The 20,745-nt window shown below is 49.7% G+C and overlaps 1 long non-coding RNA gene and 21 other non-coding genes across 26 annotated transcripts in view; all 22 read left to right on the top strand.

The window, feature by feature from the left end:
- LOC112205398 (uncharacterized) overlaps window positions 1–20,745 on the top strand; it is a 29,390-nt gene that overhangs the window by 422 nt on the left and 8,223 nt on the right. The window contains exons 2-3 of one of the 5 annotated variants that reach the window (XR_008539151.2): window positions 1–16,166; window positions 16,259–20,745. The exon at window positions 16,259–20,745 is cut by the window's right edge and continues 8,223 nt beyond it. This is a non-coding gene — a long non-coding RNA (uncharacterized LOC112205398). The other 4 variants (XR_008539153.2, XR_008539155.2, XR_008539152.2 and 1 more) reach the window with 4 other exon arrangements.
- Window positions 615–679, top strand: MIR376C (microRNA mir-376c). The gene has a single exon (NR_035781.1). It is a non-coding gene; the product is annotated as a microRNA mir-376c (primary transcript).
- On the top strand, window positions 992–1,070 carry MIR376A-2 (microRNA mir-376a-2). The gene has a single exon (NR_035779.1). It is a non-coding gene; the product is annotated as a microRNA mir-376a-2 (primary transcript).
- On the top strand, window positions 1,142–1,221 carry MIR654 (microRNA mir-654). The gene has a single exon (NR_035971.1). It is a non-coding gene; the product is annotated as a microRNA mir-654 (primary transcript).
- MIR376B (microRNA mir-376b) lies at window positions 1,359–1,457 on the top strand. The gene has a single exon (NR_035780.1). It is a non-coding gene; the product is annotated as a microRNA mir-376b (primary transcript).
- Window positions 1,705–1,771, top strand: MIR376A-1 (microRNA mir-376a-1). The gene has a single exon (NR_035778.1). It is a non-coding gene; the product is annotated as a microRNA mir-376a-1 (primary transcript).
- MIR300 (microRNA mir-300) lies at window positions 2,286–2,367 on the top strand. Its single transcript, NR_035728.1, has one exon. It is a non-coding gene; the product is annotated as a microRNA mir-300 (primary transcript).
- MIR1185-1 (microRNA mir-1185-1) lies at window positions 3,895–3,979 on the top strand. Its single transcript, NR_035569.1, has one exon. It is a non-coding gene; the product is annotated as a microRNA mir-1185-1 (primary transcript).
- MIR1185-2 (microRNA mir-1185-2) lies at window positions 5,116–5,200 on the top strand. Its single transcript, NR_035570.1, has one exon. It is a non-coding gene; the product is annotated as a microRNA mir-1185-2 (primary transcript).
- MIR381 (microRNA mir-381) lies at window positions 6,838–6,911 on the top strand. Its single transcript, NR_035786.1, has one exon. It is a non-coding gene; the product is annotated as a microRNA mir-381 (primary transcript).
- On the top strand, window positions 7,373–7,455 carry MIR487B (microRNA mir-487b). The gene has a single exon (NR_035816.1). It is a non-coding gene; the product is annotated as a microRNA mir-487b (primary transcript).
- On the top strand, window positions 8,230–8,306 carry MIR539 (microRNA mir-539). Its single transcript, NR_035874.1, has one exon. It is a non-coding gene; the product is annotated as a microRNA mir-539 (primary transcript).
- MIR889 (microRNA mir-889) lies at window positions 8,810–8,887 on the top strand. Its single transcript, NR_036000.1, has one exon. It is a non-coding gene; the product is annotated as a microRNA mir-889 (primary transcript).
- Window positions 9,561–9,650, top strand: MIR544 (microRNA mir-544). Its single transcript, NR_035876.1, has one exon. It is a non-coding gene; the product is annotated as a microRNA mir-544 (primary transcript).
- On the top strand, window positions 10,441–10,548 carry MIR655 (microRNA mir-655). The gene has a single exon (NR_106620.1). It is a non-coding gene; the product is annotated as a microRNA mir-655 (primary transcript).
- MIR487A (microRNA mir-487a) lies at window positions 13,354–13,432 on the top strand. The gene has a single exon (NR_035815.1). It is a non-coding gene; the product is annotated as a microRNA mir-487a (primary transcript).
- Window positions 15,214–15,288, top strand: MIR382 (microRNA mir-382). The gene has a single exon (NR_035787.1). It is a non-coding gene; the product is annotated as a microRNA mir-382 (primary transcript).
- Window positions 15,595–15,666, top strand: MIR134 (microRNA mir-134). The gene has a single exon (NR_035668.1). It is a non-coding gene; the product is annotated as a microRNA mir-134 (primary transcript).
- Window positions 16,167–16,231, top strand: MIR668 (microRNA mir-668). The gene has a single exon (NR_035980.1). It is a non-coding gene; the product is annotated as a microRNA mir-668 (primary transcript).
- MIR485 (microRNA mir-485) lies at window positions 16,328–16,399 on the top strand. The gene has a single exon (NR_035813.1). It is a non-coding gene; the product is annotated as a microRNA mir-485 (primary transcript).
- Window positions 17,099–17,177, top strand: MIR453 (microRNA mir-453). Its single transcript, NR_035809.1, has one exon. It is a non-coding gene; the product is annotated as a microRNA mir-453 (primary transcript).
- MIR154 (microRNA mir-154) overlaps window positions 20,677–20,745 on the top strand; it is an 84-nt gene continuing 15 nt past the window's right edge. Inside the window, exon 1 of the primary transcript NR_031985.1 lies at window positions 20,677–20,745. This exon is cut by the window's right edge and continues 15 nt beyond it. This is a non-coding gene — a primary transcript (microRNA mir-154).

The raw sequence follows: 20,745 nt of genomic DNA on the forward strand, positions 1-20,745 counted from the left end.
AATTAAATGCTACTTTGGAAACGCTCTTGACCATGAAGTCTCCATTAGGGAAGAGACATTAGGGTTACCCCCACCCAGACGAGTGACAGCAGGGCAGACCCCAGACTTACGTATGCCTGCATAGGAGTTCCATCTCTGGATGTGAAGAGGCCAGGGGTGGGCCCTGCGCTTCCCACGTGGGACTCGCGAAGTGCTCACCTGCTTCCGTTACCTTCTGTCTTTCATGAATCATGTTTGCGTTTGTGCTCTCCAGGGCTGTTCCCACTTTTCCCATCTAAAAGGTGGATGTTCCTTCTATGCTTACAGGATTTATGGTGAATCATAGAGGAAAACCCGCATTTTCAGTATCTAAGGCTGCTTTTAAAACATTTCTGAACATTTCTGAGAGGAAGGTTAGCTCCCTCCCCCATGCGGAGAGTGATGGAAGGTGAATCCCAGAACCTAAGCTCTTGTTAGCAAGGTCTGTCCTGGGACATGCGTCCTCCGCAGGGCCCATGTCACTGCCGCTAGCCCGGGAGGCCCCTGCCGACTGCACCTATCCTGTGCTGTCCTTAATTTTGATAGATTGTGCTTAGGTTCATGCTTTCCAGGACTCAATCCTTCTTTGGTATTTAAAAGGTGGATATTCCTTCTATGTTTATGTTATTTATGGTTAAACATAGAGGAAATTCCACGTTTTCAGTATCAAATGCTGCTTGGAAACATTCCTGGACTGAAACCACCATCAGGGAAGAGACAATAAAGTCCCCCCCCACTCCAGGGTAAGTGGAAAGTCGGTGGACCTCAGAACATGTGCTGAATTCGTGCCATATGTCTGCGGACCACCCACCCGCCTTGAGGAGACCCCTCTCGCGAGCTGCCCGCTCGGCCAAGCGGCTGGGCTCCGTCGTCATTTTCTCCATGAGGCCGAATGCTCTCCTCTGTGCTATGTTACTTTTGTGTTTGATGGACTGTACTTAGGTTCGTGCTTTCCGGGATGAAACCTTCTTTGGTATTTAAAAGGTAGATTTTCCTTCTATGGTTACGTGTTTGATGGTTAATCATAGAGGAAAATCCACGTTTTCAGTATCAAATGCTGCCTTGGGATCATGGCTGGACTGAAGCCACCGTCAGGGACGTGAGGTGGGGCTGAGCCCTCCAGGGTAAGTGGAAAGATGGTGGGCCGCAGAACATGTGCTGAGTTCGTGCCATATGTCTGCTGACCATCACCTTTAGAAGCCCCCTTTCGCTGAGGAGCCAGCTTGCTGCACAGGCTGTGGTGTGTTGTCACAGCTATGCTATGGGACTGAAAACGGTTGCTTTGCTGTCTTGCTTCCATTTTCCATGAACTGTGTTCAGATTTGTCCTTTCCAGAGCCCAGTCCTTCTTTGGTATTTAAAACGTGGATATTCCTTCTATGTTTACGTGATTCCTGGTTAATCATAGAGGAAAATCCATGTTTTCAGTATCAAATGCTGCTTTGGAAATGTTTCTGGAAGAGACCGTAGGGCCTGAGTAGGTGCAAAGATGGTAGGCTGCACGTCGTATCTGAATGAACGGGGTATGCCCAAGAACCGTCTCGAGACGCCAACTTGGTGAAGATTAAATGGTGGGTCTCGTGGTGCCAGTTCTTCCCTGGAAGCTCGTCTGCCTCATGTGACTTTCTTTTCTGATGACTCAAGCACAGGTGCACGCTTTCCTGGATGGAATCCTTCTTTGGTATTTAAAAGGTAGATTCTCCTTCTATGAGTACATTATTTATGATTAATCATAGAGGAAAATCCACGTTTTCAGTATCAAATGCTGCTTTGAAAACCTCGGAGGACGTGAAGTCGCCATGGAAGAGGAGATGTTATCTGTACCCCTCCTGGGTACAGGACGGACAGACACAGAATTGTACTTTGTATGAAATACGCCGTCAGCTTCTCTGCTGTTTGCTCACTGCCCTTGGTGCACACATAATGTGTTGTTACAAGGCTGTGTTCTCAGTATTGCCTCATTGACCTTGAATGAAGTTTGTTCTCTGTATGTTTACCATGATTGCAATGCATTTTCTGGAATGAACCTCTTTTACTGTGACTAGTTGTACCTTAGAGAATACCTGAGTGGGCTGTCAATTTCAGGAAGGGGCACTGCTTCAGGGGCTATGGAAGGAATAGATGTGTGATTCACCCACAGGCCTGCACTTCACACCTTGGTGTGCTGCTCTCACCATGCAGATCCCATCTGTGTCTCTAAGGCTTGCTCCTGGAGCTGGTGGCAACTTAGTCACAGAGGAAATGGCCTTCCTGTCACTGCCATCATTTGCTACTTGAAGAGAGGTAATCCTTCATGCATTTGCTTTACTTGCAATGATTATACAAGGGCAGACTCTCTCTGGGGAGCAAATCCTGCCTGGGAAGCCTTCTTGGGAACAAGGCTGACTCCAGCAACCTGTTAGATGGCCAGGATAGCCCTGGGGTGTGGATGGTTGACCACAGGGCATGTGCCTCTGTCTTGCTATTTGTGACCTGGTTCTCTGACCCTCCTCATCTCATGCGTCCTTCCAAGAACTTTCTGGAAGAGATGCTGGCTTTGGAGATGATATAGGGTCTTCTTTTCAGACCACCTGTTCTGCCTAGCAAAAAGGGCCTACCTTGGCTGTGCACGGTGGCTCACGCTTGTAACCCCAGCCCTTTGGGAGGCTGAGACGGTGGATGGCTTAAGCCCAGGAGTTCGAAACTAGCGTGGGCAACTTGGCAAAACCCCATCTCTGCAAAAAATACAAAAATTAGCTGGGTGTCATGGTGTGCGCCTGTGGTCCCAGTACTTAGGAGGTTGAGGCTGGAGGATCACTTGAGCCCGGGAGTTGGGAGGTTGTAGTAAGCCAAGATTGTGCCACTGCACTTCAGCCTGGCTGACAGAGACCCCTGTCTCAACACAATAGGTTAAAAAAAAAGAAAAGAACAAAGGGCCTCCCTTGATGGGCCCTACTTATCACAAAGCATCCATGGGCTGCTACTCTGGCAGGTCTGCCCAGCATGATGCCAGCCTCTGGGAAGAGGTCTCGTGGTCAGTGCATCTCCCAGATACATGAAAAAATGACCGTCAGCAAAGTCAATGTCTAATGTAGATGTGGGTCATCTGGTCTACCCACTCTCCATACCTAGCCCATCCTTGGAGTGACTTTTGGACCTCACTGTCCACTTGAGGGAAGGCCAGTCCACAGGAAGGAGGCCCCAGAGCACCCAGTGTGGCTACAGGACTTGCTGCTGGGACCTCTAAGCCCCACTGCTCTCTTAGTCCATTGGTGTCCTTTAGGGATTCTTGCCAATGGAAAGACCCTTGGATTCCTGGTGTTAGTATGTGTTTATTCAGAGAGAGTTGGCCCATGAGAATCTCATTTTCCTTTGACGAATCTTGCCCTAGATGAATACTTCTGAGTAACAACTAACTGCTCAGATGGCTTTCTGAATACAATGCCAAATTCAGGAGAAGGGACACTTGTCACAGTGCTGCTTTGTGATTTGCAAACGGAGTGTGTTGGATTTCTGTTTCTCTTTTTTCTTTAATGATGCATGTTACTGCATCTTCTAACCTCCCTTAGCCAGTGTTCACCAGGAGGGCTTCCTGGAGGCAGTGGCTTTGGGCAGAGGCAGAGGTTCTTCTCCCAGGGTGTTTTTGCAGGCCCTAAAGGGATTTCAGCCATTTTACATTTACATTATTTCAAATGGTACAGGATTGCCTGTCTTTTGGTAACCAATCCTGTCTTGAAGAGATGCTGGGAAGTAAAGTCAACTGTATGGCAGGCCCCAGCTCCAGGGCCAGCCAGATAAGGCTTGTCACCGGGCCCCTCCCCCTTGGTCTCAGGCCTCGCAGGAGATGTCCACTCGGCGAAGACCCGGCATAGTCCTCACCTGCTCTTTGAGCCACTCTTTGGTACTTGAAGAGAGGATACCCTTTGTATGTTCACTTGATTAATGGCGAATATACAGGGGGAGACTCTTATTTGCGTATCAAACTCTGTCGAGGAAGACGCTCAGACCCTGCTGTCTCCAGGACAAAGCCTCGGATGTCAGCCCCTCTCAGGTACGGCTTGGCTTCCCTGTCTGGGAACGTGAGCTTGGCTGTGATCCTAGCCCTTGGGTTCTGCCTTCACTCTCTGTGCTGGTTCTTCCTGTGGACTCCCTGGAGGCAGTGGGAGAGGAGGGTCCTTTTTGTGTGCACTGAGTTTAATGGTGGTTTGCCTTTTTTAAGGATAAATCACATGGATCTGCCTCTTCTCCATACCAAGTCATACCCAGAGGGCTTCCTGCTTCCAGCACTAACCTCGCACCTCTCCGGACACACGAATGGGTGGTGGATGGTGGAGCGCAGAGCCGATGCTGCTTCTCACCTGCTACTCCCCTGACCTGCTACTCCCTGGTGGTCTCCATCCTTGAGAGAGTGTCAGCCTTGAGGGAAGCACATGGATGTCAGGTTGTTCTAAGGCAAGTTACTGGTGGAGCTCCCTGAGCCTGCCTGTGCCCTCTGGGACTGTCGCTGGACTCCAGTGGCCAGTCCTCGGAGCACATTGTCCAGTGATTGCACCTGAGTGTGCCTTGGGCAGGTGTGTCTGGTCTTCAGGACTCCTTTGTCGCTAGAGTCTGACGCTGGGGCCCTCTTTTTGTTTGTTTCGAGGCAGGTACAGGTGACACATTCTTGGATCTGGTCATCTCTAGGACAACCAGCCTCAGAAGAGAGACATTGTCTCAGCGCTCTCCAGCTCTGAGAATGCCTGCAGATGCCTTCTTCTCTGATAACTCCATGTCTTGCCGGGCTGAGCCCTCACACCCTGTGCCCTTTTGGAGAAAGGTGATGGTTCCATTGTCCGTATAGCTTGTGGGTATTTGAAGCAGGTTCACCCATGCATGCTGAGCACACTGATAGTCATGCCTACCTGTTCCCTTGTTTAGAAGCCAGTCTCGCCTGCAGGGAGTCCTGGATATGCCACCTTTCGGGGCCAGGCCACAATGTGCAAGGTGCAGGCCCAGCTCCAGGGTCAGCCAGATGAGGCTTGTCACCGGGCCCCTCCCCCTTGGTCTCAGGCCTCGCAGGAGGAGATGTCCACTCCGGCAAAGACCCGGCATGGTCCTCACCTGCTCTTTGAGCCACCCTTTGGTACTTAAAGAGAGGATACCCTTTGTATGTTCACTTGATTAATGGCGAATATACAGGGGGAGACTCTCATTTGCGTATCAAACTGTCGGGGAAGACACTCATACCCTGCTTGTCTCCAGGACAAAGCCTCGGATGTCAGCCCCTCTCAGGTATGGCCTGGCTTCCATGTCCGGGAACGTGAGGTTGGCTGTGATGCTGCCCCTGGGTTCTGCCTTCGCCCTCTATGCTGGTTCTTCCTGTGGACTCCCTGGAAGCAGTGGGAGAGGAGGGACCTTTTTGTGTGCACCAAGTTTAATGGTGGTTTGCTTTTTTAAGGATAAATCACACATTGATCTGCCTCTTCTTGGTACCAAGTCATACACAGAAGGCTTCCTGTTCCCAGCATCAGCCTTAGAAGGGGGACCTGGATGTTGGATCATTTCAAGGGGAACACAGACAGCAGTGATGGTGGACCACGGAGCACTGGCTCTGTCTATGCTGTTTGCGAGCCTGGTAGGCCAGCCCCAGGAGGGCTTCCTGGAGGTGGTATTGACCTTGGGGAAGGGGCTGAGGTGTGCTCATCAGCGCTTTTTTTTTTTGATGCTTGGGTGTTCATGATCCAGCTCGCAGTCCCCAGGCTGAATCTGTAAGAATGGTTTGCTTCTATTTGTCATTTGTGATTGCCCATGAAGGCAGCGCTGGGGATGAGCCATGGGAGCTGTCAGCCCCGCACCAGGTGCGTGCATGTGGGAGGTCAGAGGGCGCCTGCTTCTGCCTCGATGTCTCTGCCCCGTCTCTGACTGCCGGCTTTCTGCTGACACCTAGGATGGCTGCCTGAGAATGGGACTCTTGTTCTGTGTTTGTGGAGACACTCCTTGGGCCGTGTGACTGCCGGCTTTTTACACCCCGACTGCCATGGGGGTCATCTGGACCCGAAGCCAGCTTCAGGAAGGACATTCGCAGCATCCTCAGCCCAAGGAAAGCGAACGTCCAGCTGAAGAGAGGTGAGCACCACGCCTGGGTAATGAGTCACATAACCTGCCACCTGGACCAGGCGGCTCCCGCTCCTCTCCCCTTCTTGAAGGAGAGACCACTGTGGGGAATGGGCTGTGGGTCTGCTTCCTCAGTTACTTGGGGGTACGTGGGGTTTACTACTGTTGACCATGTGCTCTTTCTTAGCATGGCTTCATGGACACGATGCCAGCCTCTGGCAGGGGTGGGGCAAGGGCTGGCATGGAGAATGACACTGGTGTCAACGGCTCTGTGAGATGGATGAAGGAATGGTGACCACAGGGCCTTTGCTTTGTCTAAGGTGTAAATTCATCCAGTGCCTGGGACCTCGGTGCTGAGTGCATCCTTAGGAAAACTTCCTGGAGAGGTGCCCACACTGGGAAGGAGATGGTGGTCCCACCCCAGGGAATTCCTATAGAAAGTGAGAAGCTGAGCTCTGCGTGTGCCCAGGAAGGCCCGTGGGGTGGATCTCCTTTTCAGGAACAAGTTCTAATCTGGAGTGATGCCTGGAAATGAGGCTGATTCTCGTGAAGGGGCACTGGCATCTGCCCCTTCCTGGCCCCTTTGGGATGGAGAGCTGACCTATGGGCACACAGCTGGCAGGTGGTGTTTGCCACCTGGTCTGCTGATCCCGCATCTCCCACCCCCTCCCCCCCCAGGATGAACCCCGGGAGAGGAGGCCGGCCCCGTGAATGATAGTGAGGAACCTGCCCAGTGCTATTGTTTGGTACTTAAAGCGAGGTTGCCCTTTGTATATTCGGTTTATTGACATGGAATATACAAGGGCAAGCTCTCTGTGAGTATCAAACCTTGTCTTGGACCCAGTCCACACTCAGCAAGGGATGCGGTATGTGTGTGCATGACCGTGTGTATCCGTTTTGTGTGTGGCAAATCGTTCACGGGTCCCCACTTCACAGAGAGGACTTCACGAGCACCTGGATGACTTTAGGGAAGGCAGTGGCCTCTGGGACATCCCCTCTCCTGGTGCAGTGTGGGCGGGGCCAAAAGCATGCACGATGTGTGTGGTCTGGGTCCCTGCTTCCTGAGCGGGCAGTCATCAGCCCGGGCTGATGGCTGGGGTGGCGCTCGTGTGGGGTAGTGGCTTTGTGGTCCCTGCTGTTACTCGGTCCGTGAGTGTGCATGTTCTGCTTGGGGTATGTGACCCGGTCCACTAACCCTCAGCATCTAATTCATCCCCAGGACCGCGCCTTGAAGACGTACCAAGTCCACCCAAGGCAGTGGCTTTCTTTTCCGTGCTAACCTTTGGTACTTGGAGAGTGGTTATCCCTGTCCTGTTCGTTTTGCTCATGTCGAATCGTACAGGGTCATCCACTTTTTCAGTATCAAGAGCGCAGACTCTGGAGCTCGATTTCCTGTGTTTGGATCCCACCTCTGACATTTACTAACCGTCCAACCTTGGGCAAAGATCTCATCGTGCTGTGCCTGTTGTCTCACATGTCAAAGGGGAATCACATTGGCGTCCATTTCTTGGGGCTGCTGGGGCTGAACGAGTTAAGACTTGTACACGGCTCAGAGCAGAGCCCCGTGGTCGGCACGTCGTAGGTGGTAGCCAGGACCCTTGTGTGCTGTGAAACTGTCATTGGTGGTGGTGGTGGTGGTGGTCTCATGACTAAAGTCTCTCCATGGGTGTTTGGAACAATGTCAAAACACGGAAGTCAAGTCCTTCATCGGGTATGGAATGGACTACGAAGCCCAGAGCATACACGGTGTTTACAATGGGGGCTAGTGATGCTCTTGATGCTTGGCAGCTAAGCCATTCACACAGTGGCTTTTGATACAGAATGCCACATGCAGTGGGGGTCAGCAGGGATGCCGAGAACATTTGCTCCACTTAAGAGAGACAGTCCCTGGGTTCTTGACCTCGGCCACTATCTACGCTTTGAAGGAGTCTTGAGCGAGGATGCCAAGCTGAGTGAGGATTCTATGGCATCTTGCTTCCCTGGTGCTTAAAGAGAGGTCAGACTTGGTGCATGCATTGTGCATGCCTGTGTGTGCGTGGTGTGTGTGCATGAGCGAGTGTGTGACTGGGTTTGCCACGAAGCAGTCACCATCTAACCTTGAGCCAAAGACCTGGAGGTGGTGGTCCGTGCTGCTGTTTCATACTTGAGGAGAAATTATCCTTGGTGTGTTCGCTTTATTTATGATGAATCATACAAGGACAATTTCTTTTTGAGTATCAAATCTTGCCTCGGCAGACTTCCTGGACGCCATGACAAGTTCTGTAAAGGGATGCACGCATCAGCCCTTCCCAGGGGCTCACGCCTGGGTGGGGATGAGGGCGCATGCAGTTGGTTTGTGGTGGGGACACTTGTGCCCTAACCTCAGAACCCTGGAGGCGGGGCCATGCTTGGCAGGGGGCCACGGGACTCCTTGGTGCTGTCAGGGATTTGCATTGGCCATGGGCGTGTGTTGTGGGTGACGCAGCATTCAAGCTACTTATCAAATCCTGCTTCTTGGAGGCACTTCTTGGACATGAAGCAAACCTTAGGGACCGATCATTGGGGCCAGACCCCCTTCCCCTGCCCAAGAGTGTGACTGAACCCCAGGCATGGGCTTGACTCTCAATGTGTGAAGCTGACCTGCTAATCCTCATTGTTTGGACTACCTGAGAAGAACTTTCTGGAAGAGACACCAACTTTGGAGAAGATGCCCAGCTCTTCTTGATGGCACAGTTCTTTGGTGCTTAAAGAATGGCTGTCCGTAGTATGGTCTCTATATTTATGATGATTAATATCGGACAACCATTGTTTTAGTATCCAAATTTGCTTCAGAAGTTTTTGAAAGCACAGTGCTGACTTCAGTGAGGGGACATCGGTGCCTGCCCCACCATGGAGTGTGACTGTGTTGATGATTTATAATAATGAATCCAGTGATCTCAGAATGCAAGCCACCAGTGTGATTTCCTTGGACAAATGCTAGCTTTGGGGTGGAGATGCCATTTAGGGGCTTGGTGCCATATCTTTTTCTTTGAAGATGTTCACAATTATTTCATCTCTCTTTCTCTTCTTGTTATTAAATCTTAGCCACAAGGAATTCCTTGGAGAGATGCCAGGGTCAAGCATCTCTCTAGATAGATGGTGGACCAGGGAACCTGGTTCCAGCCTCTCCTATCTTTAGCTTTCATTCTGAGTATGAAACACTTCCTGTAGGGAATGCAAACATTAGTAAAAACTCCGTACATTTCCTGTTACTATTACTGCTTTTTGGCAGCTCCTAAGCAGCTGCCTGTTGGGTATTTGGATTATTCTTGGTGGACGTGGCATGGCTTCGTGCCTTCCTTGGGAACCACCCCATCTTAGACAGACTCTCATGGAATAAGATGTTGTGATCGACAGCACCTCTGGGGTGTGTGTGTGTGTGTGTGTGTGTTTGTGTACATATGAATTGTTGGCTACAGTAGTGTTTCTCAAACTTTAAAAATGCTCCTAAGATTTTCATCACCTAGGGATCTTGTTAAAAAGCAGATTCTGATTCAGGGACCAAGATTCTGCATTTTTAGCAAGTTCTCAAGTGATGCTAATACCGCCGGTCTGTGGACAACACTCACAGTGGTTTGGGGCTGGAGACCAGGTGCTTTCCCTGTGATATGTGTCGCCTGTCTCCCCACATGCCATATACCGTCCATCGTGGGAGAACGGCCCAGAATCAACGTGCCATGTTTTGGTTTGTGAACAAGGGTTCACTTTCACATGCATAAATAGCATGAGATTACTTTTCTTTAAAATCAAATCATGCCTCAAAGGGCTTCCCAGATACAAGACCTGCTTCAGGGAGGGGCCGCCGGTGTCAAGCTGCTGCAAGATTGTCAGGTGCAGGTCAACGGCACGCTTATTCATTATTGATGTGCTGGGCCCTGGAATTCTGTGACCCTCCGTTTCCAAGCAGTCATTGGGAGGAAATTCCAGGAACTGAGACCATCTCTGCGGTAGGGACCCTGTCTTCAGGGATCAGTGACACCCCATTTTATCGGAAACAGAATCTTCATGATGGCTTTGCTTATCTCTGACATGCATTCTGCTGGTTCTCGTCATCAAATCCCGTCTTTCAGGAATCCGTGGAGGAAGCTTTCATATATTTTTAATGGAACCTGCCTTAGAAGTCTTTCTGAGCATGCTTCCAATGTCAGGGTTTTGACTTTGGTGCCAGGGCTGCCTGGGCCCTGAGACTGAGGTACGGGAATGGAAGGTCAATGCCAGTACATGTGCTTTCTTTGCAGGATGTGAACACCTCCCTGCCCCAACCCTGGGATTCAGCTCATCCCAAGAAGAATCTTCTGGAAGCAAAGACAACGGTGGGGAAGAGGCCATGGTTTTCGTTTCAGAAATATTCAAGGATATTTGAGGAGAGGTTATCCGTGTTATGTTCGCTTCATTCATCATGAATAATACATGGTTAACCTCTTTTTGAATATCAGACTCTGCCTCGGAGGGCCGCCCCCACAGGAGACGTGAGAGTGTGTGCCTTGTGTGAGCTGAGAGCCCCTGCCCCGGCTCCGTGCTGCGTGAGGGAAGCTTCCTGGAAGTGAGGCTGGTGGGGGGAAGAGCCCTGGGTTGCTTTGCTGTGTTTGCTGTGAATGCGATGTGTTTTTGCGAGTTATGTGAGGTTCCCTCCTCTTTGAATGCCAACTTGTGCCTTCCCCCAGTGGCTGGGTCTGTGGCTTAGCCACAGGGCTAGGTCCCTTCCTGGACCCAGTGCTTTTCAGGGTGGGTCCCTGGGGGCAAGGACAAGGTTTACCACTCCACTGGGACACTTGAGGAGAGGTTGCTTCCTCCATGCGGACTCCTTTGAGGACAGCCTGTTTTCCTCTCAGGGTGGCTCCCTGGATGAAGTCCAGCACCTCTGTGGGTGTGTGAAGGGCAGGCCGACTTGGGCTGTGTTCCCACTCCTCACCCAGGTCACTGGCCCAGTGCCACTTCCTCCTCAGGTCAGCTTCCCTCTGCCAGCCGACCTGGTGGGGTCTCCTGGTCCATTGCTTGGTGCTCATAGACACTGGCACGGTGCCAGGTTCCCTTCACTCCTTCCCGATGGAGACCATGCAGCTAATGATTCTTCGGCTCTGTGATGCTGCCTTGGAGGGTTTCCTGCACACAGCACCTGGTTTGAGAGGAGAACACGGACTCCAGCGTGTCCCCTGGTTATGGAGCAGGGAGGCTGTCCTTGATCCCCAGTTTGGTGGATGATATAGTTTGGCTGTGTCTCCACTCAAATCTCATTTTGAATTCCTTTGTGTTGTGGGAGGGTCCTGGTGGGAGGTAATTGAATCAGGGGAGTGGGTCTTTCCCATGCTGTTCTTGTGATAGTGAATGGGTCTCATGAGAGCTGATGGTTTTATAAGGCAGAGTGTCCCTGCACAAGGTCTCTGTTTGCCTGCTGCCATCCACGTAAGACCTGACTTGCTTCTCCTTGCTTTCCACCATGACTGTGAGGCTTACCCAGCCACGTGGAACTGTAAGTCCAATTAAACCTCTTTCTTTTGCAAATTGCCCAGTCTTGGGTATGTCTTTATCAGCAGCCAGAAAATGGACTAACACAGTGGAGGGCAGTGGCACCAAGCCCCGCCCCCTTCAGGATGTGGTCCCTGTGTGGGGCAGCATCCTGGAGTGGCTGCAAAGCCCCACTGCTCTCTGCCTCCGTGGCTTTGTCCTATCTGAGGTGGCCAGTGCGCTGGGGTCCCTGTGTGGAGTCAGTTCTTTATGGGTGCCTGCAGGTGCCGGCTTCACAGTAAGAAAACTGTCAGCTTCGCCTGAGGTATGGGCACAGAGGTGACGCAGGGATATGAACTTTGTTGACGAATGTGTTCTCTGCACAGCTAACCCAGAGAATTCATTCCACCCTCAGGAGAAGCCCTAGAAGTGATACGGGCTCTGGCCGGGGGACCCGATGTGCTCGTGTCGCGGCGTGGGGCTTGGTGAGGAACCACCGGAGTGCTCTTGCATTTTTCATGACAAAGACCACACAGTTGGCCTCATTCCTGCACAGTGGGAGAATGTGTGGAGGTGTCCCGCCACCAGAGAGGAGGTCTATGTCAGCACCATCACCAGGTACCTGGGGGAGGGTCTGCTGACGATGCCCAATGTTCAATGGCCCAAGCAACCCGTCCTTGGGGGACTTCCGGGCAAGACCGTTTCAGGACTCAGCCCCACTCCGTGTCCCAGGCAGAGAGGGGGCTGAATTGATGATACCTATTAAATGGCTCATTAATTCTCATTATCCATGCAGCCTGCCCATGAGGGTCCCCCAGAAGGGAGGGCAACTCCAGGGAAAGGTTCTGGCCATCAGCACGAGGCCACGGTCCAGGAGGTGCTGCAGAGCCAGAGGCCACAGGACAGATTATCAAGCCAGGTCACAGGCTTTCTCTGTCCTTGACCCTCAGCATCCAGGCTACCTGCAAGAGGAGGCAGGGGGACTCCTCTGACACACCTGGGGAGGTCTCGTCAATGGCAGGTTCCCTCTACAATGCTTTCTCTGCTGCAAATGCAACTCAGCATCACCTCTTTCCTGGATATAATTCCAAGGAATTATTAAGGGAGGCATTGGTGTCAGCACCTCGTGAAATACTTGTAAGGATGACCCATGGCAGAGCCTGTGTCTTCATTGGAGTAAGACTCACATGCTGTGGCCTCCAGGCTCTGGAGGCCTCGGGGGCAGAGCAGGGTTGAGGCTGACCATGGGGCCTCGCCTGGGTTTGTGGCTTATCATATTGGACCACTGTTTTTCAGGACAAACTCCCCGGAGAAGTCCCCCAGCAGGACCCTGACCTGGAGGCAGGGTGCTGTCCATGATAGGGGAATGGATGGTTGATCAGAGAACGTACATTTTATAAATGGTGTATGTCAATTGATCCACAGTCCCTACCTATCCAGTGACTTCTGGAGGCCACATCAGCTCGGAAGATGAGGTGGTGGTTTCCTAGGCCATGCTGTTTTCTGGCACTTGAAAGGACCTTCTCCTTGCCGGGTTTGCTTTCTTTATGGCCAGTCTCATGAGGGAGGATTGGTGCCTTTTTTGAGTATGGATCTTGCTGGGGAAGCTTTCTGGAAGGAGCTGTTGCCCTTCGTCCCTCTCCAGGGGCAAGAATGCATGGTTGGCTGGAAAGCAAGGGCTTGATTGACATTGTGCACCCCTCAACTCTCCTAACCCTCTGTCCCCAATTCATCCTCAGGCGGACTAGCTGGAAGGAAGGCAGACTCTGGTGAAGACGTGGGCCGTCACCGTCAGCCTTCGGTACTTGAAGAGTGGTTATCCCTGCTGTGTTCGCTGAATTTATGACGAATCATACAGGGACATCCAGTTTTTCAGTATCAAATACTGCTTTGGAAGGCTTCCCGGACAGCGTCCCGCCTTCAGGCAGGGGGTCTTGGCTTCACCTCCCACCCAAGGTATGTATGTGAACGGGCCATCGCAGTGCACGAGCTTCTTCATGTGCCACAGCCATGACCAGAATCGAATCTCTGAGGAAGATGGTTACTTCTAAGGCTGTGATTTTCTGGAAGGGGCTTTGGTGTCTGCACTACATTATTGGGGGAAGTTGACCAGTGAGAAGCCCATTCACACAAGACGTCTGTCACCTGCTCCAAGTGCCCCTCACCTTTGGTAAGATGAATCTCTGGAGACATGCTGGCTCGGTAGTGTTACTGTCATCAGCCGGACTGACTGATAGGTAATTGGTCATCATTATTGCTTTTGTTCCAGGGCAGAATTTTTGAGTGCCAAATCTTGCCAGGGAAGGGTTTCTGGAAGCAGCACCGCCCTCTGGGGAGACTTGGCATCCACATCTGTTGGAGTTTGTGGAGAGTTAGTTGAGCAGTCTGAGCTTTGTTTCTGAGGCGTCTCCCTGAGCTCACTCTCCTGCCAGAGCTGTGTCCTGCCCATGGCCGTAATGGCTATTGAGAGGGTTGGTGACTTTGGCCACCATGATTTTGTTTTGATAAAGTTCTCTCTTTTTTAAAAAATCAGATTCTTTTGTTTATAGCATAACTACATGGTTCATGAGTTGATCAAATAACAAGGAATGACTTAGTCATTCCATAAATTGTGATGGAGTGCACACTGTGTTCTAGGTGATTCTGGACCTTAGCAGAGAGCAGTGAATGAAATCAAGTTCTTGCTCATGTGGACTTTACATTCTGGTGGAAGAGACGGATGAGAACACATGAATTAGGAAGCGTAATTTTGTCCACTGCTAGGTTTTATGGGGAAAGGGAAAGCGGGTTACAGTGACAGAAAGAGGTAAAAGCAGGTGGACCTTTGTGTTAAATACAGGGGTCTGGAAAGCTCTCTCTGAGGATGTGGGTGGGAATGGAGTGGGGTGGACCAGAGGAAGGTCTGGGGTAGGAGCATTTCAGGAGGAGGGCAAGGCCCGTGGAAAGCCCCCTGGCATCTTTAAGAAAAAGCAAGAAGGCCAGTGGGATTGAACCGAGCTGCTGGGAGTCGCTGGGTCTGAGCTGGGAGAGGCAGGACTCCAGGTTTTATTCTGAGTGAGATGGGGGATTTGGAAGGGTTGTGAGCAGGGGGGATGCGTGGTCTGTGTTGGAAAGATCACTCTGACCACAAGGGCATTGATAGAGAATCTACCCAGGGCAGTGATGGGGAACCTACCAGGGGCCTGGCGTGCCTGAGCTGGGCAGTTTCTCTAGGGGCACCTGCAGTGGCAAAAGGGGGCTCCCTCTGGACCTCCCTAGTTCAGTGGGCCCTGCGGGAGCCTGGCTGGCACCTTGATGTGCTTGATGGATAACTCAGTGTGCTCTGTTGAGAAGTCCAAGGCCCTGTTCAGAAACCCTGGGGTCTACACACTGCGGAGTGCTCCTGGCCTGTGACAAGTGGCCTCCCTCTTCTTATTTCTAAATCTTGCGCGTGTGGATTCAGGACCACAATTTCAACTCCAGGGAAGGGGGACTGTGCCAGCACCACTCCAAGGGAGGTGAGTGAAGGGTTGCCCAAACTCCAGTGTGTTCCTAGGACACCCGTCAGCTGCCTCACTAATGCTCGGTGTCCACTCTGTCCACAGGATGGTGGTTGGCAGCCACTCCCCTTGGAGAAGTGGAAGGGGACTCCTTGTCTGTCTTGTCTCTGCTTTTCTGTGGTACTTGAAGAGAAGTTGTTCGTGGTGGATTCGCTTTACTTATGACGAATCATTCACGGACAACACTTTTTTCAGTACCAAATGCTACCTCTAAGGACTTCCTGGACACAATGGCAGCTTCAGGAAAGATAGTCTTTGTGTCAACCATGTGGAAAAGCCAAGAATGGATGGCGGGCCATGGACAATGCGCTGACCTAGCTGTAAGTCACCTGGCCCGATAATCCGAGCCTCCCATGCACCTATAGGAGATCTTCCTATGGGTCTCACCAACTCTGGGGAATCAGCTGTGGTTCTGTCACCAGCGTCACCTCACAAGACTTTGAAGAGAGGCTCCCTGGGCCCCAGGCCGACTTCCAGAAGAGATGTTGGTGTCAGCACCGTCCAGGGTGTGTGACTGGTTGACCAGAGGGGCATGCACTGTGTTCACCCTGTGGGCCACCTAGTCACCAACCCTCAGCATCACTCCCACTCCAGGAAGACTTTTCCAGAGCTCCCACCAACTCTGGGGAAGCGGCCATGGACTTGCTGTGACTGCTTGGTGGACTGGGATGACACGTGCTCTTGGGGGTGTATGTTTACTTAAAATGCAATGAGTCAGCCTTGGCAGCCCCTTCACCACTGTGACAGCCTCCTTGAAGTGGTGACTTCCGATGTGGGACGCCATGTTGTCTTCTGTTGAGGGACCTGATGTGGGCCAGCTTTTCTCCTGAGTGTGTGACTGAATCCTTCTTCCCAGAGCATGTGCTGCGTTTGTTAGGTCTGTCATGTCGTCCTCTAATACCCAGCATCCTGTCTCTCCCTAGGAGGCTCCATGGAGATAATGCGGCTTTGGGAAGCGGCCATGATTCTCCTGTCAGGGACCAGTGAGCTACGCAAAAGCTCCCTGTCTTGTCTGGAAGGACGAACTGCATCCTTGCTGCTGGGGAGAAGGCGGTGCCCTCAGCACTCCCTTAAGGTAAGTGCGCCTCGGGTGAGCATGCACTTAATGTGGGTGTATGTCACTCGGCTCGGCCCACTACCCAATACTATCCCACCCATTCCTAACAGGACTCCCGAGAAGGGCGGCCACCTCTGCCAGAGAGGCAATGGATTTCTCACCAGTGTTCATGTGTGGTACTTGGAGAGAGGCTGGCCGTGATGAATTCGATTCATCAAAGCGAGTCATACACGGCTCTCCTCTCTTTTAGTGTCAAATTCTGCCTCGGAGGGCTTCCTGAGCCAGTGCTGCCTCCAAGGTAGGTTTCTGGATGGCTGAACCCATGGCAAGCATTTTCCTGAGGATGCATGTGACTGACCTACTAACTTTAGAGTCCAAGCTGACCCTAAAACAACTTCCTGGGGCACTACCAACTTTAGGAAAATCGAGAGAGGTGGTTGGGATGCCCTAATTTTTTAAAAGTTAAGATTGAAATACACATGGCTGACTCCTTTTCTTATTCCTATCAAATTCAACCTTGGAGTTGAATCTTGGGCATCTAGAAGCATCTTTTATTAGTCAGCCCTCGGGATACAGAAGAAAACAGAAACAGGACTCTGTGTGACCCCTGGTTTACTAACCCACAGCAGCCTTACACCCTCCAGAGAATTCCTTTAAGGGAATCCCAGGTTTACCAAGGAGGCAGTGCTTAGCCTGCTTTTGCACACACATTTGTGTGTGGTTTGCTTCATATTTAATGACTCATGTGCCACTGACATCCTTGCATTATTAAATGTTGCCTGCATGGCCAGGTGAGCACAGGAAGTGGTATTTCTGTGCACACTAATCCTGGCTTGGTGAACCTGGGGTTGGCTGGAGAGCATGGGTTTGAGCCACCTGGTCCACTCATCCTCAGGGTCCCATCCACCCTCAGAGGCCACTCCCAAGCTGCCCAGGCTGTGCAGAAGATGCAGGAATGCTGCGAGCAGTGCCACCTCATGGTACTCGGAGGGAGGTTGTCCGTGGTGAGTTCGCATTATTTAATGATGCCCAATACACGGTCGACCTCTTTTCGGTATCAGATCTCACCAGGTGTCTTCTTGGACCTGATGCCGATTTAGGGGACACCATACTCATGTTGGTTCCACACCAGTGCAACTGAACATGTGTGTGGCCCTGGAACCAATGGGTAGGTGCTGCTAGCACTCCTAATCCTCAGCCAGTGCATTCCTTGGGAAGGAGCATGTGATCTGTGCTCAAGACCCCTCTGTGACTGAGGAAGTGGTGGTGCCCATGATGCTTCTGGGGTTTTGTGTTTTTTTTTTTAAAGAAAAACAATGTATAGTTCTCTTCTCTTTCACTATTAAATCTTACCATGGAGGAAGGACTTCTTAGACATGTTGACAAATTCAGGGAAGGGGCATTGATTTCAGCATTCTTGGGGACTCACTGGAAGGGTGACTCACCACATCTGTTGATCTGGAGGCCACAGCAAATTTAAGAACAGAAGACAGTTGCATTTTCAATTTCTTGTTTTTCTTTTCAAAAAGGATAATTATTCTACCTTATTACCATATTTATGAAAATGACACATGCTTAATAAAATTCAAGCGATGTGGAAAAATCTAAATGAAAAAGAAGGAAAATTGCCCAATTCTCTGGCACCCAGAAATAACCATTAAGGGCTTTAGAAATTTCATACACCTGTTTGAGCATACATGCAAATAGAAAAACAAGACAGACGCAGGGAAAATATGAGATCACACTGTACCTAATCATTTTATTAAAAATGCTAACTATAATTTTCCTTGAATTTATCATAAAAAACAAGCTAAAGGAGATTGAAATGATTGATAAATGTTTCTCGCTTTACCACCACAGGTAGCAACTCCTAAAAGATCCCTGTAAAATTAAGAAAAATTAGAGTGTAAAAATTAAGTGGTTAGGATTGTTATGGTTTTTAACTATTTCAATTTCACTCCTAGTTCAGAAAGATAAAGAAGTCAGCACTCTTATTCTTCCTTTGCTTACTATCTCCTGCTTTTTCTCAATTATACATTTTAATTTTACATTATAAATATCTGCAATTTGTTCTAGAACTATAATTCTTGCAGGTGTTTTGCCGTAGTTCTATATTTAAATGAATTCATTTCTGACCACAAGGTTTGTTTTTTTTTAACTGAGGTTTCTCCATTCTTTAGTTTTTAACTTTAATTTATCTCTCAATGGAAATGATCTTATTGTTTCTGTGAGAATAGCTCATAGACACTACCCTTGAGTTCCTGTGCATTTGAGAGTATATATCTCTTTATGCACAAGGGACAGCTTAACTAGGTATAAAAGTCTCAGCCTACTTGTTTTTTCTCAGAAATTTATAGCTATTGTCCACTGTTTTTTGCACTGAGGCTTTCACTAGCTGTCTTAATGTGGCTTCTCCATGTAGCTCTTACTTACCTGGACTATTTTATCTAGTGATCTTCACAAACCTTGTTGGAAAGACTTTGAGGTACTATGTTCTGTGAGGTATTTCGTCTCTGAGAATGCCTGACCATTGCTCTTACACCTTTTCCCATCTGTCCATTTTTTTTTCATTCTGTTCTATTTGGCCTTTATGATTTCAAGTTTTTAAAATTTCTTTAGTCACTTTAAAGATGTTTATTGTATAATTTCTTTCAGCTTTAGGGATACAAGCCCCTTTCTTTGTCGAATCTATTGACTCTCATGATGGTGCTTTTCTTCGTGGTTTTTGTAGCTTTGTGTTGTGAGGTTATCATCAGTTGAGCACTTAGGTGTTTCTGTTTTGTTTCAATCCCTATGCACATGAGTTTGCATTTGGTTCTGCCTGGTACCCCAAGGAATTTACCAGTTGGTACCAGTTTTTCAACTCATTTTGTTGGCTTAAGGATTCCCAGACATATGGCTGGCAGAAGTCCTCACCATATCTTTGTCCTGAACCTTTGGTATCTCACAGGAGACCTCATTCTATCCACTCCCTAAAAATGACAAATTCTCTTATCCCTGGCCATTATAAAATTTTCTGGTTCCCCTTTCCATTCCCAGATCAACTTCTCCTGGATGCACGGTCATGTCTTTTCATCCTGCTTGTACTTGAACTTGACTGTAGACCCTTGGAGCCTCTAGCCAGCACAGCATCCCTTAGATCCCTTAGTGGCAGGTTGCAAACATGTTGCTCTGAACTAATTCTTTTCATTAACACCTGAGGGTTTTGCCTTTCAGCTGTATGTTTATTTGGGAATTGATTTTGCCTGCTGTTGCATTTTATCCAACACTTCTCAATGTTTGTGGAGGAGAGGGTTCCCTATCAGTGCTTGTTGCTGGGATGGAGCCTTTGAGCTGAATGGTGGGTGAACTTGGCATGACATTCTTGGCTCCCAGTTTCTTCCCTCTGAACTTTGTAAACTTGCCTCCATTGCTTTCTGGTGTTAAACCACTGCTGTGGACAAGCCTGGGGACAGCTGCTTTCCCCTTGGATGGATGAACTTTTTTTTTTCCTGCTTAGATTTCCTGATTCTTTCTTTAGTCTTGAATATTGGTGACTTTACCGGGTTATGACTCAGTCACTATTTTTATTCATTAGTTTTTCTGAATCATAGTATGCCTTCTTGATGAGTAGATTTAATCGTTCCTTTGTTTCAAGGATTTATTCATTTTATGGGCACTTTTCTACTCCAGGTGTTGGTTTTTTCTTTGGTGAAATAATCTGTTTCGTTCATTTCATTGTGTACTGGAGGAGAAGAAAGTCTGTCATCTGGCCCCTTGCTGCCATCTGTCTGCACGTCAGTCTGTTGTCATTTGCACTGTGCATTTGTCTATTTAAAACAATCCTACCCAGATGCCCCCTCCTGAGTGTCACCTTCCACCCTGGCAGGATGCCTTATGGCAATGCCACTTCTGAGATGGTCGTGGGAGTCAGCACCACTGGCCAGGTATGTGAATTTTCTGCTAACAATGGAAGAGTTTGAAAAACCGTATATGAAGTACCATTAACCCCAAGCATGCAATCTATCCTTAGGAAGACTTCCTGGAAATTATGCTCACCTTTGGGGATGAGGCCATGATTCTGAGGTCAGTGCCATGCCATGGTCTAATAAAGTTTGCATTCAATGCTGTTTGTTTCTTTATGATCAATATTGTAAAGTCAGTCTCTTTGTCATGGACTCAGCTTTGGAGGGTTCCTGGACACAAGGCCTGTGTAAGGAAAGGATCATTACTGTCAGCCTCGATGCTAATGTGAGATGAGGGAATGTGCCCTGCTCTGATCCAAATGCTGAGTTTCTGTGCACTTGGCCTCTCCACCATCAGGTTCCCTGGCAGTGCTCCTTTAGACATGCACCCACCTTGGCAAAGGCATTGAGGTCTGGATGGCTGCAGGGTCCGGGATGGAATGGTTGAATACAGGGCGTGTGCTTTCTTCTCAACCCTCTTGCAGTCCGTCTGTTAACCCTCAATGTTCACTGTCTCCTAGGGGGACTTCCTGGAGGAGGCCAACTTTGGAGAACAGGCACTGACATTGGGTCTGCACTAGCGTGTGGTACTTGAAGATAGGTTATCCGTGTTGCCTTCGCTTTATTTGTGACGAATCATACACGGTTGACCT

The sequence above is a fragment of the Pan troglodytes genome, chromosome 15 (assembly GCF_028858775.2).
Source record: "Pan troglodytes isolate AG18354 chromosome 15, NHGRI_mPanTro3-v2.0_pri, whole genome shotgun sequence".
In the NCBI taxonomy this organism is placed as follows: domain Eukaryota; kingdom Metazoa; phylum Chordata; class Mammalia; order Primates; family Hominidae; genus Pan; species Pan troglodytes.